Source organism: Phallusia mammillata, chromosome 2 (genome assembly GCF_965637545.1).
Source record: "Phallusia mammillata chromosome 2, kaPhaMamm4.hap1.1, whole genome shotgun sequence".
NCBI classification, from domain to species: domain Eukaryota; kingdom Metazoa; phylum Chordata; class Ascidiacea; order Phlebobranchia; family Ascidiidae; genus Phallusia; species Phallusia mammillata.
Window position 1 is genome coordinate 4,592,299 of NC_137253.1, and position 15,321 is coordinate 4,607,619.

Here is a 15,321-nt window from a genome sequence, read left to right on the forward strand (position 1 = left end):
TAAACATTTCAGTCGGGTTACGGTGTCCAGCAAACAAAACCACTTTTTGTTGTAAAAAGCTCAACACCTAAAAATGCACGAAGCATGCTGTATAAAATCTGCACATGATCTGCAAAAAATATTATAAATAACTTTGCACTTTAAAGCACTTAAAATAACTTATTATTTAAATAAAACCAACAGTTGTGAATGATCGGATATCGGTAAAAAAAAATTATCGACAGGTACAACATATTGTTTACTAAAATGTTTGCATTAACTAAATCAGCAAGGCAGAAATTTACCTGCTCCTACCTTTGATATAAATATTTACAGAGATTTCCGTTTCATCGTTTGAATTAACCAGTTTAATCTCCATGCTCTCGGTAATATTAAATATTCTTAAAGTAAACGAATCATTGGCACAGGAAACATTTGAGGGAACATAGATCACATTCGCAGTATCAGTGCAATTTAACGTTTTATCATTCGTACAACAGTGTGGTGTACGGGGAACAGTACTGGAAAATACAGCATAACCAAAATCAAAAAATGAGGAGTTTTTCCGAACGGAAAAACCAAACGATTGCGAGTTGCTTGAAAACGCAACTTTTATGTGAAGATTGGAAATATCTTCGCAGCTGCAATTAACGGTGGCGAGTGATGTATTCGAAGATGTGCAAGTTGTCTCGGCTAAACCAAAAAATACAACGCATGTTCTTACTAAAATACCTCAGCTTTGTTTATTTACTTCGAATTAGTTTTGTATCCAGTTTACAGACAAACTTAAGTAGCATCGATACAAAAGGTTTTGTCCAATATCCTTTCTTAGAATGACTGTGTTGACAAAATCTACTCGGAAAATATAACCAACAACTGGTCACTTACCTTTAAGGAAACTCGATAAAAAATAACACAAAATAATCTTGACAAGTATTAAATACAATTCCATGTTGTATGGTTTCTCAGCTTAAAATATTCTGTGGCCCAGAGCTGCTCTCGGCCGCCCTGTCAGTATCCAGTCTGTTCAACGGGTAACCTTTTTCCCCATGTGCAACAAGCTTTTCCCGTTATTTTCGTTCGTTTGTACGTACACGAGTAACAATCGTTGACACAGTGCAGCTGCTTTGGTAAGAACATCAGTATAAGTCAACCCAGCGAAGTCAGTTTGTTTATGAGGGAAGTTGCAAAGGCAACACAACCGAATGTAGACAAAATAGCTACTTTGCAAACATATGTATAGTAACTTTTTCAGTGTTACTGCAACGGCTATTCGACACTTTGCGTTCGCGCACCTTTACTCTTTGGTTATCTTATATCTTGTTAAAACCCTTTAACTATTCATCCCTTTCAATTAATACGCGGCAGCCAGTGGGAGCCTTTGATTATGAACAACCAAACGGTGGAATCTGCGTGCTACTTTTGCATAGGGGTCCTTTTCTTGACATGTAAGTACACATATAAACTTAGTGGCGTGTTTAAAGTTATTGGTCTGCAACGAAAACAGTATTTACGATATGAATTTATGTTGCAGTGCTTCAGCCAACGAGAGCAAATTTCTCAGATTTGTTACTAAGATCAACTACTATTATTCCGAATTCGACGATGATCGTATCAGCCAGTAGCACAAGAACGTCACCAACTGCTACTGTTTATTGGACAATAAATGGTGTAAGTGCGAATCTTGTAATGCAATTCTATTAACATGGCTTTGAACATATACTAAGGTTTCCTTTGAATCGACCCATGAGTATGTTTGTTACAGACACAAGTTTACAGAATAACGGACAGTCCGTCTTCCACCACAAAAGAAGTCATTCCATCACGTTATGAAGACTACTTATACCTATTGTAGGTTTAAGCTTCATTAACAATAGTTGAATTTAAATTATCTTTCATCATGTTTCTACTCAAATAAAAACCGACTTTGAACAGTTTAACATTGTTCATGTGTTTGTTTTAGGTGGGTTAAACCTGCCAGCACCACAGTTTCTATGGACCTATCGATTAATCTACAAATGTTTATGGATGGGCTTCCGATTCAGGTCGAAGATTTGCCAGACAAAACCAACCCTATAGTGATAATTGTGTCAGGTATGATAAACGTCATCCAAAACAAACAGTTCCACTACCAATACTAACACTTTTACAGGATGTCCACCTGACAATAGCCCCGGAGTATTATCAAATATATCGCATACACCATGTGGTCTTGATTGCAACGCCACATTTACTTGTGGTCCAGGTTACAAGGACGATTCAGACCCTATGGAATCAACATGTTTGGCAAATGCCACTTGGAGTCATTCAATAGATTGCAAAAGTATGTTAAATAACAATAATTAAAAAAACTAAACTAAAAATATAGCGGTGTTAACCCAATAAAATCTTTGATAGGTTTTTAATAAGCGTGTTTGGTAATCTATTTGGTAGAGTCCAAGAAAGTAAGTTTGTGTTTGTACAGACTGCAGTTGTGCATCGACAATAAATTGCAACTGTGGAGAGGTTTGCTCCGTTGATGGATCATTGCAATTTGGTTCAAACGTTTTATTTGACTGTGAAGTGGGCTGCTTGCATGGACAAGGTGAAGCATCATGCAATGCCGATTGTGAGTGGAATATCACACAACACTGCTTAACAGGTAGGTTTTTGTAGTGACTTAAAGTGTACAACAACTTTTTGTTACAATACTATTTTGCACCACTTGTTTTTCGGTGCCTTCGAATACTACAGGTCTGGTTGGTGCGCTAATTGCGATTAGCCCGTTCGGTACTTTGCTTGGTACTTGCATAGTAAAAGATATGCACTGCAGGTAACTCGTTTTATTGCGACAAGGCTCGTAAATAGCGCAGGTAACGTTTTTTAAAGTTCGTAATTAGTGCGACGTAACTTAAAAATGTGGAGGTACTGCATTTAAGGCCGGGGTTGGGTTAGGGTAAGAGTTGGTGTTGCGATCAATGTTCTATTTAATTACTTGATTTGTTTCTGACATAATTTCCAGAATACATTAACGAAATTCCAAGTACCAAAAGATAGATCGCTAGTGAGTTCTATTATATTGCTGTAATAAATCTGACTTTGTAGTCTACCTGTGACAAGACACAACTGATCTCTAATTACTGTGCAATATATTTACAAAGTGTTATTTCGAGATTCACATTACTCATGCTCGAAAGTTACATAAGAAATACATGATAGCGATAAGAACTAATTAGCCGCAGAAATGGGGTTGGGTTTGGGGTTTAGGGTTTTTAGTATAGGGTTTTCGGTTTTGGGTTGCTATTAGGACTATCGTAATCTTTTTCCAGCTTTATTTGCGTGTTTTAACGTTACCTGTAGTATTTACGGTTCGTCACGCAAAAACAGGATAGCTCCTGAGTTACGTCGCACCTATTATGATTTTAATTACACCAAAGAGAGTTACCAGCGCTATTTTTAAGTTACGTTACACGAAAAAAAGTTACCAAGCGAGTTATCTAGCGCATCAAGCACACGTGTAGTATTCGAATTTAAACATTTGAGTCACTTTTAGTTGAGTGCCCCATCCCATCATCAATCGACTGCGGTGCTTGCCAAAAGTGTAATTTTACTACCTACGGAATCCTGGAATTCGGGGATAGCGCAAACCTTATATGCCCGGAGGGCTACAATGGAAACGCTACAGCGAAATGTGACACTGATGGAACGTTAAGTGTGACGCAACCGTGTGCTCCAGGTATTTTTTTGTTTTTTGTTGTAAACCAAACATTAGAATGTTTTTGTCTAAAAATATTGGGCAATATATCAAAAATGCATTATCACGCTGAGTAGTATAAGAGTTTTGTAAGACCAAGCTGTTAACAGCATGACGGGCAATTCCAATCTTCCCACAAGCGGTGAAAAGGATAATATAATTGTACCGCTGTAGTTAACAAGTGCCCATATTCACTAGATTGGACGAGCAGCCCATACAGCATCCCTGCTTAACTTTTTACTGTATTAAAACTAATACTGGACTGCATTGTTTTACACATGTTCTACAGGGTATTTAGTTCACAGAACTATTTCGGGATGCATCTATTTTAAATGATTATAATAATACATGTAAAACTTTTATGTTACAGTTGTTTGTGTAGCAAACGGAACAATTGAACTTACAGGATCAAACTATACCTTTGCTGAAGATCAACTGGGATCATACAAGGACTATGCGATACTCAATTGTTCAAAAGATTACGTTGGTTCTGCTACTGCTGTTTGCACACAAGACGGTTGGACTGTTATTAATGATAATTGTGCAAGTAAGAACGTTGATTTTTCTTGTGTAATCACACGATAAGCATACAGTTACGGGACAAAATAGACTGTGAGGATACTTAACTGCATGCGGGGATGTTTTATGATGTTTGCTTTATTATCTAGGTCGCAATTTCTACTTTTGCTTTTGCGACCTTTCAGCTACTTCGCTAAGACATTGTTTTGGTTTACCTGTTGTGGTTTAAAATTAAACTTGCATGGATTTTCACAGGTTCGAAAGACCCATTTATAACATCCAGTGGACATGGTAAGCAATAGTTTTTTTTAACATGTGTAAGTTGTCTTTAAAGCGTGGTTATTAACATGTATCAGAACTTACGGATGTGGAGCTGGCGTTTCTTATCATAGGAGTTTTTGCCGGAGGGGTTTCAACACTAGTGCTTGTGACACTAGCCTTGGAGAAATGGTTTGAAGGGAAAATAGGTAAGTAAGACAGATAAAAGCATTGATGCCCAAAACTTGCTAAAGCAACGTCAGAATGTTTTATTTGTCTAGTGCATAGAGAAGGCGACTACATTGTGCTTCGATTGAAGAAAAAGCCTAGAAAGCCAAAATAGAAAAAGTATTTTTATGTGTTTGATTTGTCAGATAAAAACCTTTCACCTTTTAGCAATTAGCAAAAACAAAAACCAATCAAAATGTAATACCGTCACTTTTTTGTAATGTTTGAAGTTTTAAGCTTTTTATTAGAATGATACGGTCTTGTTTATGAACAATTTAAACCACATTTTAACGCACATTTTAAGTGGCAAATTGTAACATTATGAACCGCTTTGTTTACTATTTACAGTATTTGTGCAATACTCGTCCGAAATTAAGTTGTTTCATGTTATAATTAATACATAAAAATATTTTTGTAAGTAAATTCGCAGATGCAAACCGTCTCTGCTTTACACCGTAAACTGTAACATTGATGGAGGGATTACAATTATGTTTTTCTTTATTTGGTTTTGGCAACAATTCCACTATAAACCCTGTAAATAAAACCCTGGAGAATGCGAAAAACCTTATGATTTTCAATGCAGTACCGCCTTCAATGGAAGTGCAAAGGGAAAACGTCAATTAGATTGAACGTACCCTATGTTTATCGAAAATTAGCTAAATGTGGTTCTGCCGAAAGGTATGGTGTTAGTAGACTTTCCGAATCTACATAACTAGAAAAATAGTTTTAACATATCTAATATGAAAGAGGTAACATTTCTTAAAATGATTGTATTTGTCAAATACTATTATTTCGCTTAGCTACATTCTGTTGTTTTTTTACTTTTCTATACGATATACAGGTTTACAACTTTAAAGAAATAACACATAAAAAAATTTACCACAGAACTCCGATTAAAATAAAGATGCAAATATAAATAGTTATTGAGCTATAATGCGTTTGCAAATCACTGCTCAGTCGTCCAGTGTTACTTGTCCAATGAGTACATCTGTTACTGTTTTAGAAACAAAGTCTGCCCCAAATAGCTCAATCCGGAAAACGTGCCACGCAGTGTTTAACATTATCCTTTTATACATTTCTTATGGCGGTTTAAAAATTAATGCGGTTAGTATATATGACCTAAATATATCACTGAACATAAAATGCACCCACTAGCTGTAAAACGTGTGTTTTGTACATTGTGCATTGATATGCGTGTAAAATAAATATTTTTTAAACTCAATTAGCCAAATATGTGTTCCATGGATCAGTGGTTCTTAACCTGCATAGTAAGTTGACCTCTTAACCTGCATTATTCGGGAAAAATACAATTATTGTGCTTTGTAGTTTTATGACAACATTATAGTTTGCAACTACAATGTTAAGAGAGGCAAAATTTAACAACTTGTGGTAATAGATTGAAATACTTGTAATGTTAAGAGACACTCCCCATAAAAGAGGTGTTCAAACCTGTTTTAGGGCGGGGAGGGGGAAAATGAAGTGTACACGCCCGCGGGCAAAGGTTAAGTTTTTTACCGCAGAACTGCAACACAAATATACGGAATTTAAGGAAATTGTTTGTTTTTTTGCGTCAGCACCAGGTGTACTTTGATTTTGCTTGAAAATTAAGTACTATGGAAAGCTTCTGCGTATAGTTGAAAGTCGCCACAACACAAAAACTTTATGCAAACTGTTACGCAACAAAATTTAAAGCAACAACAGCGGGCCATACTTTGTATACCCCCGCCCTATAGCCTACAGATCTAAGCAAGTTTTTTGTAATTTTACACGGCAAGAAAATCGAACCTTTTTTCTGCAGAGCAATTGCCCACTTCAACACAGAACATAATCCTATTTTAAGCACGCTATTGACGATAATACTGAGATATTTTCTTTACAAATAAACATGGCAATAAAAAATTAGGACAGGAAGTATAATTAAGAAAAACACAAGAAATGTCCGACTTCAACATCATTTCAAACGGTTGCAATCCTCATATGGTGCATCCGATTTTCCAATGATAGTGGTTTCATAAGCACCTGATGGAAAACAGTCAAATTGCTGCTGCTGGGTTTATGTTATTTGAGGAAACAACAGCCATTACCCATGGTATCGTTTTTGGGCACATCATCGTAAAGAGGTTCATTGTCATAACCGTAGATTGGAGAACTTACACTTTGTGAGGGTCTTATTTCATCATCTGCAACACATTTAAGTGGTCTGGGTCCAAAGTGTTTAAAAAATGTGACGTGTAAACCGAAAACAAACCATAGAAATGACCATCGGCAGAAGCGGCATCTTTAGATGGAATATCTTCACCATAATCTGAAGAAAGACAAGAAAAACAATGAAGACAATGTTTGTGCTTTTCATAGGGTTGAACGCGGGGCTATCCCGGTACGAAACCAAACAAGTGATTGAAATGATGGTACATACTTGTTTGTAAATAGGAGCAAACCAGAAAAGGCAAAACATTGAAGCGATGCATGAAACTTCAACGAATTGTACATAAACAAAGTCAGAATTAGGCCTAAGACACAAATGTGGACAGCGTAAAGTCAAAATCGACTCAAACCTCCTTCATTCAAACTGGAACATGGCCCGACAGACAGTTCTGAGTTTTTAGTCAGTTTCTCGCCTGATTATTTTCTCTACAGCGCCCACCAGCGGCAAACCGAATATGATGACGAATCAAACATTCTTGCATACTCACCCGTACATCCATCCGTACTAAAACTGTTTCCATCTTGGTCACACTCCTCGTTTACGTAAACATTGGCATTATGAGTTGGACCATCGCATTCTAAACCATACACAAGGGTTAAGAACAAACTAAAAATTGATTACCAAAAGATAAACTGATAAACTGTATTGCACCTGGCTGCTTTGGCTGGCGTTTTCTTCTTACAGCAAATATAGCAACAAGAATGATAACAACCGCCACAGTAATTGCAGATAAACTTGCAGCTATTGCCACAGTGTGGTTAGAGTTTTGAGGTACATCGTCTTCTGTAAAAACAAACACATTTTTAAACATAGAATACTGACGTGATGTAGTTGTTATGAGAACAGATGTATAACAAAGTCGTGTGCGTTCAAGGTCTGCACAAAAACAAAAACAGCCATATACGTACAGTAACACCGCGAAAACCCGCTACCGAGTAGGATTTTTTTCTATTCTGTACTAACTTTCTTAAATAACATATCGTTTAGGTCACTTTGTAACTAAACATACTTACGTGATATGATAAAGTTGACGGTCATAGGTTCAGGAAAGTCGGAGGAAGTTGAAAACACATTAAGAATTAAAGTAGCATCTCTATCGGATTTCTAAATAAAAGGAAAACGCAATTCATTTACATCGAGCGGTAAAAGGTCAAACACTTAAGTACTACCTCGACGCTAAGAACAAATCGTTGAACTGTTGAATCACTGGTATGTTGTTGAAAAGTGCAGCTTGTGCACAAAACCGGATTACCTTGTATAGGAACAAAACGATAAACGTTTCTTGCCGAAGTGAAGAATAAATGAAAAGTCTCCTCACCATTATCAGTCAATGTGTAGTGCTGCGCAAGTGGGTTTGAAGCAAAATCAACAAAGCAATCGCCGTTTCCCACATCACTCCATTTGCATGTTGTGTTTTGAGCAGTGGTTTCTGGGCCATCTGGTAACGCAGTCATACAAATCAATATAAAAGCTTTTGTAAGCAGATTTTAGGTTTCACATAACTTACAAGTGACATTTAAGAATACTGTAGCTTGAGTAGATTCAAACAAGTCATTTGTATGGCAAGTGTAATATCCCAAATCAAATCGGGTTAAATTGTTTAAGATTAGCGAAGGTTCATCAATGTCATGTTGTGTTGCTGGTGTGTCCCAAAAATAAGTTGTTTGCAGTTCAGTAGAGTAGGGAACACCACAGGTCAATGATACATCATCTCCTTTCTTTATTGTACCACTTGGGTCATGACTGGACTTAACCTCAGGTGTTCCTGCAATAAACGAAAACTGAACGAGTTGCAACTGTGACATAGTGCAGTAAAACACGACAATAGGTGTGTAACAAAAATTGAAACATTGGACAGACAATAGCAGTGATTGTGCCCACTAATACTATGACAAATAAATTGTTCAAACAAATATTGTCAAAGTGTTAGTTGCAATTAGTAATGTGCCCAATATTGGTTGGCAATTTACACTTTAGCTTTAAGGTGTTCCGCAAAACTACAAAAGTTGTGACAGCGATCCCAAAAAATTTCTAGCACTGCCTCAGGTATACGTTTCCTCAGGTATACGTTTGGCAACACAACGTAATGTTTGCTTAGTGTGTCTTTATGGTGAGCAAATGCCATTTTAATCACCGAGGTACGTGTTTACCAGTAGTAAGGTTACACCACACTTGGACAAAGGCAACACTCTGTAAATAAGCTATGGTTGATTTTCAACGTCATTCCTTATGGCAGAATCAACAAATTACGTCAATGTAACTACGGTACTGGAATACTATTACCGTACTTTGTTCCACGACTGTAATTGTTAGGTTTGAACTCGTTTGGTTTCCAGCCATATTTTGACCAGAACATCCCACCAAGGATGAACCTTCAATTGCTTGATGGTAAATGACTGATGGACAAGCGTGTTGTTGATGTAAAATTGACAGGACGCTTCAGGATTTGCGTCAGTCAAACAGTACATCGTAACATCTTGATTGGCGTTCACCAACACACCGTTGCATGTGTTAACAACGTAATTGGAGGATTCGACCCTAATCATGCTATAATGGTTCCCTGGAAAACAAAAATGTAGGCAATTTAGATTTTTAAACATATATCAAGACTACATCAATCACAAGTTGTAAATGATTGTTAAGTGAGAACAAATAAGGACCGGCCAACACGTTCTGATTATAAGTTGCTTATATTTCATTAGCCAACATATTTTCTCTAATTAACTATATAAACTTATAAACTACAAGTGTGGATGTATTCGATTTTAATGTAGAACCTGAAACAGTAATTAAACACCAAATCGTTTTGTTATTGTTCGATGAACTCATCACAGTTGTACTATTCACCTCCTATAAATCATATAAAGTCAAAAAAAAAGTTGTACAAGCATGAATAAAGATTAATAAAGTGTTTTCAGCACTAAAAGCCACACATATGTGTATCAACAGGTTTTAAGAGAAAGTTATGCCCTTACTTTATGATCTAAAAAATATTTCACTTCTGTTGTTGTATATGCTGTTGAATTACCAAGTAACACACATTCAAAATCAGCTACACTTGATTCAATGTAGAATGGATCAACAACCAACATTGCTTGAAAAGAAAAGGTTAGAGAGATTCTGTGCTAGTTAAAACAGGACATTAATGTTTGCAGTCAAGGATGTTAAAATAAACTTACCATACCAACATTCAGCATTACCAACCCATGAGCTACAAACATCACATGTTAGCAAGGATGTTTTTTCCATTGTTCCATCAACAAACAATGAAGTATTTTGGATACAATCAAAACTAGATGAAGTATTGTATCTTCCAGAACTAATGCAACCAGAAAGATTGCAAAAATCTTCACAATCTGCATAAATCAACTTTAACTCGCATAAAACTTTTTGCATTTACAAAACACACCAAAACTAACTGACCTTGTACAGTTATGTTTGTGGTGCCAATTAAAACAGCAGTTCCTGACACAAAATATATGTTCATATTTTCTTTGACATGATAGACAAACAATGTTAATGAGACATTGTCACAGCTTATATCACCATCAATAAATCCACTGTTTGATAACCCTAATGTGCAGTTTGTGTCATGCTTATTAATGCAGCATGAACCATCAGCAAAGTAGCCAATCAGAAAATTGCCCTCAAAAATATTAATACCAGATCCACTGCTTTTCACTTCAATTTGAGCGTTTGTGTTTCCGAAGCAATTACAGGTGACATTCACCAGATCATTAGCTGACTTGCAAGTTAGGTCTGCAGACACAACTAAAAACAAAATTACAATTCTACATTATTATAATTACAACAGTAGTGGTAATGGTTTTAGGTTGATTTTACATTACATTACAATAAAATTTTTAGTTAAAAGTGGATTAATACCCATACCTACCTCCAATCAAAAGACAATAAATAATGAAACATTTCATGACTTCTTCACACCACCATGTATCACAGAAGTCAGAAACACAGGATTTTTTAACACAACCTAGAAATACCAAAGAACCACACTGATTAAACAATCACTGTTGTCACTTTTAAGAACTTGAATGTTTTGTAAAAACCTAAATATATACAAACTGAATATGTAATCACTGTAGTCAGGTCTCTATAAACTCAACTTACCTGTAATCACTCTAACATTGAGTCTAAATGAACTTATTATACATCAGAGGTTTCCAAGCTAAGTACCATGGTGGCACAAAGTGAAAGTAGATGCTACCCATTTCACAGCTCCATGCCTAAACAAATATTGGATTTGAAATAAATCTTTCCATATGGTTAGATTGATATCAATTGTCAATAAACGTGCAGTAAATTCATTCGAATTTGTTCAGCCATCAAGTTTTTTACAAATGTAATGGAAATTTTTTTAACAGGTATTACAAATCATTTTCTTGGAGACATGTGTTTTGGTAATTATATACATGTTAACAAATTCCCCAGGTTTTCACACAACAGCTGGCAAATTACATATATAAATAAAAGTAAAAAATCGAGTCAAAAAGTTTCTTCAAATAACAATAGTATATATGCCCAGCTCCCTTATGAAAAATAAATTTAACTATAATTTGGGCTTATTAACATGACTCACAAACCCAGAACCATAGTTAAATATAAGTTGCTTTCTGCCAGTTATAGGTCAAACGATTTTACAGAATTATATGAGTAGTAAGGCCAAAGTCAAACAAATAAAAAACAGTTTAACCATTGTCAAACATTTGGTGGGCTAAAACTTTGCAAGAATGAAACTTACCAGTAAAGTTATATGAAACACATGACAAACCAAGTTCTGATTGATTCCGTGGTGCATGGTGTCTTTCATTTACATAGATTTTAGAAACAATGCGGACGTAATTTGTTTAAAACCTTAACAGATCCTCAGCATTCCCTTACAACTTTCTGCACATAGTAACCAATCCAAGAATTGAATAAAAACTGCAGTAAATTAGTAGATTTGACTTCTGAATGACAAGCAGGTTAGGTTACAATTGTTTTAAACATTTGCGCCAAAATGCGAATGGAGCTAAAAGTGGTCCAGTAAGGTTGTTGAAAGTTTACAAAAAATTCCCACCTGGTGCTTTTACCACCACAAAAATTACAATCACTAGTCGCAATAAAAAAGAAAGCAAATTCTGTTTCTGATGATTATTTTTTTCATGGTTTCATCCATGACACAAGTACGATTTTAAACAGCTGTTTTGTCTGCATGTTGGTCAACTGCGCCACATCACCGTCATTTCAAACAAAAGCCAGAAATAGCTGCCGATGTTAAAACGTTGTACTATTGTTGTATGGTTTCTAAACGCACTGCGCCGTCGCCATCAGCTGACAAAATAGCAAAGGGTATTTGACGGTCATCTCTTACAAGGTGAACTGATCTAGGACTTCGTTCCTTCTGGTAAATCATGTGCCAAATAATACAATAATACATGTCCCTAAGGGTCAGTACATGTCAAAACGTTCTTACGTATATGTGTATATATATATATACATTTGCAGTTTCTAAAATGTTGGACATTAGCTTATTAGTGTAGTATTAGCCATGTGTGAGTGTTAGCAAGCGACATTGGAAATTCCACACCATTTTTCTAGTATACATGTAGTAAGTTTTATTCTATTTTGTAATTGTGTGTTGTATGTATTAGGCCGGGCATTTCATTCTATTCTATATTACTGCATTACAATGCTGTTTGTGGATCGCTCAAAGAAGAATCAAAAAAAATAAAAGAACCAAACTTCTGCAGCGTTTAATATCCACGTCGACAACACGCAAGGCGAACGCCGTACATCTTACAAACTTACATGTTTCGTTTTGCGATGGTTTAGCTTGGTCATATAAATGTTCACGAAGAAAATAAAGTAACCTATCGAGATTTTGAAGCCGGTTTATGTACCCTACTACTTAGGTAGATTTAATAATTCTCTTCTCACCAACACTATTCTGGTTATTTATTAATCCACCATTTTCAAATCTATTTTTAAACAAATAACCAACATAGCCTCGTTTAATGTATTCTATCGTTTCTTTGATTCCCCAATTTGCATCTACGTAGAAACTATCTGCTACACTAAATGGAGTTCAATGTTAGACGAACCTGTGTATATAAACAGGTATCCGGTGAAAGTAAAATCAAGATTTGCATAAAGTTTAATAGACAAACAAAGCAGCTGCGGGATTTTACAAGATTACAGAAGGTACAGCTGACGTGATATATTGCTAAACATTATATACAGCGTGTTGCACGCTTTTGAGGAAAGAATACTGTAGCATGCAGCGAATAAGGTAAGAACTGAGGCTGTTGTTGTTTATTGGACACGATTTTAACAGCATGAAAGTTCGAAACTATTACCAAATACCACAGTAAAGATGTCGCAAGTTAGTTATTTTTTACTTGTTACGTTGTATATTCAGATAGAGATCGGACAGTAATAGTTACATTTAATTGTCGGAAAAGCCGTTTGGAAATTGAAACATGGCTTTAAATAATTCTGATCAATCAATCAACGAAACAAGAATAAATGATCAAATAAACTTTCAACCTGGAAAAGTTGCTTGGTTGGTCACAAACATAATCACCCTCGGCATAACTGTTTACTTGACAGCTGCAATTTTGGTATACGGTATCAAGTACAAAAAGTTTCAAAGTGAAAATAACGATGGACGGTGGATGTACATCCTGACAAGTGTGTCATCAATATTAGTAACTATTTACATTGTTCTTGATATATATATGTGATATTTGAAGGCTATACACCGGGCTCGACGTATATATGTCAAATCATTTTAAAAATCCTACCCATTGTATTAGGGTTAAATCTATGTGTTGTTTATACATTCCTGTGGTTAAAACAACGTTGCTTCTATAAGAGTTCGCTTTCAAATCAGTTTTATAACTTTCGCATCAAATTCCTCGGCTACTTTAGCATTGTCCTTTCGATTTCGGGCTTACTAACTGCGAGTATTGGATATGCATTTGCGCAAAAATTTGCTTCGTTCGGAAATGGATGTGAATTTGCCGATGCTATAGTATTTTGGCCATTAATAACCGGTGGAGCAATTGATTTTTCTGGCCAGTGCATACTGTTAATGTTTTTCCTTTATCCTTTCAAATGTACACACCGAGAGGATAACATCACTTCAGGACTTCAAATGATGAAAAGAACTGCTATCATGACAATTATTTGCATTTTAACCGATATTATTGCAGTGTCTTTCAACATATTGGACTTCTCAGGTTTAGAGCTGTTCTCAGCGGCAATAACATGTAATTTGCTAGCCCTTGTTTTAACATTTGAAACATGGAAAGACATACTCAAATGTCCTGTAACTGCTTTCACCACAAATGCAACATGAAGACAATAGTATGCCGAATTTGTGTATCATTTATTAGATCCACCAAGTTATTTAAATTAAGTCCTTATATTTATGTGTTGTATGTTCATTTTCATCAGCGTTCGCTTTGCAGTATATACAAAAAATTATTAGAATGTAGCTTTATTCTTTCAGTATTGTCATCTTGGTTGGTGTTTTTTGATGTTTTCGCTATATTGTTGTGTGATAGAAATTGATATAAGTTATTGACATTATTCCGGGGAGATAAGATTATAGTGTTTTGTAGTTTAAGGTTATTAATAAATTCAAACACTTGTAAGGTTATGCCACACTTTCTATAGCTGGGGTCTCCAAACCTTTTTTAATAGGCCGGGAAGGGGATAATCAGGTGAAGACGCCAGCGTTGAGTTTTCAACCGCACAACATAAACACAAATATATGGAATTTAAGAAAAACGTGAAATTTTTGCGTCAGCACAATATATAGGCCTACTTCGTTTTTAGTGGAAAACAAAGTAGCCTACCATTGAGCGCTTTTGCGTAAAGTTGCAATCGCTAAAACCCAAAAAAACGCAAACTGTGACCCAACAAAATTTAAAACAACAACCGCGGGCCATACGTTGTACACCCTATAGCACGGTCCAAAACGAAAAAAAAAATTGAAAACAAAATTTTTGTTTCGGAATTTTGTTTCGAATTTTTTTGATTTGCGCATGGTGACGCTAGAGGACCGTGGAGTGTTGCATTATTGTTCGTACTGACTGGGCTCTAATTATACGATCGTAAATCATTTTTATTAGATAAAAAGTTACTTTTCATTATTATTGCCAATCATTCACCGTTAAAGGAAATTATAAACAGAAGTTAAGATTTCAAAATTAAATTTCGTTTCGAATAACGTTTGCAAAACGAAATTTTGTTTTCATGTTGGGTTTAAAAACGGAAATACAAGTTAGTATGGGTTCCACCGAGAAATTAGTTAAATTTTGCAATATTAGTGGAAACAAATGAAATTGTAACATAATTATCTGGCAATTACGATATTCTAGAGTTGTTTAGC

General features: G+C 35.6%; 1 pseudogene across 1 annotated transcript; it reads right to left on the reverse strand.

Moving 5' to 3' along the window:
• Positions 1-6,502: 6,502 nt before the first annotated feature.
• On the reverse strand, positions 6,503-11,534 carry LOC145212824 (uncharacterized; annotated as a pseudogene). Its single transcript, XR_013856793.1, has 17 exons — positions 11,521-11,534; positions 11,085-11,167; positions 10,347-10,694; positions 10,103-10,279; positions 9,899-10,017; positions 9,658-9,773; positions 9,592-9,596; positions 9,212-9,483; positions 8,431-8,688; positions 8,242-8,361; positions 8,093-8,175; positions 7,937-8,027; positions 7,575-7,706; positions 7,411-7,500; positions 6,966-7,022; positions 6,802-6,897; positions 6,503-6,736 (listed from the first exon to the last, which is right to left on the reverse strand). The product of XR_013856793.1 is annotated as an uncharacterized LOC145212824 (transcript).
• Between the last annotated feature and the right edge of the window lie 3,787 nt (positions 11,535-15,321).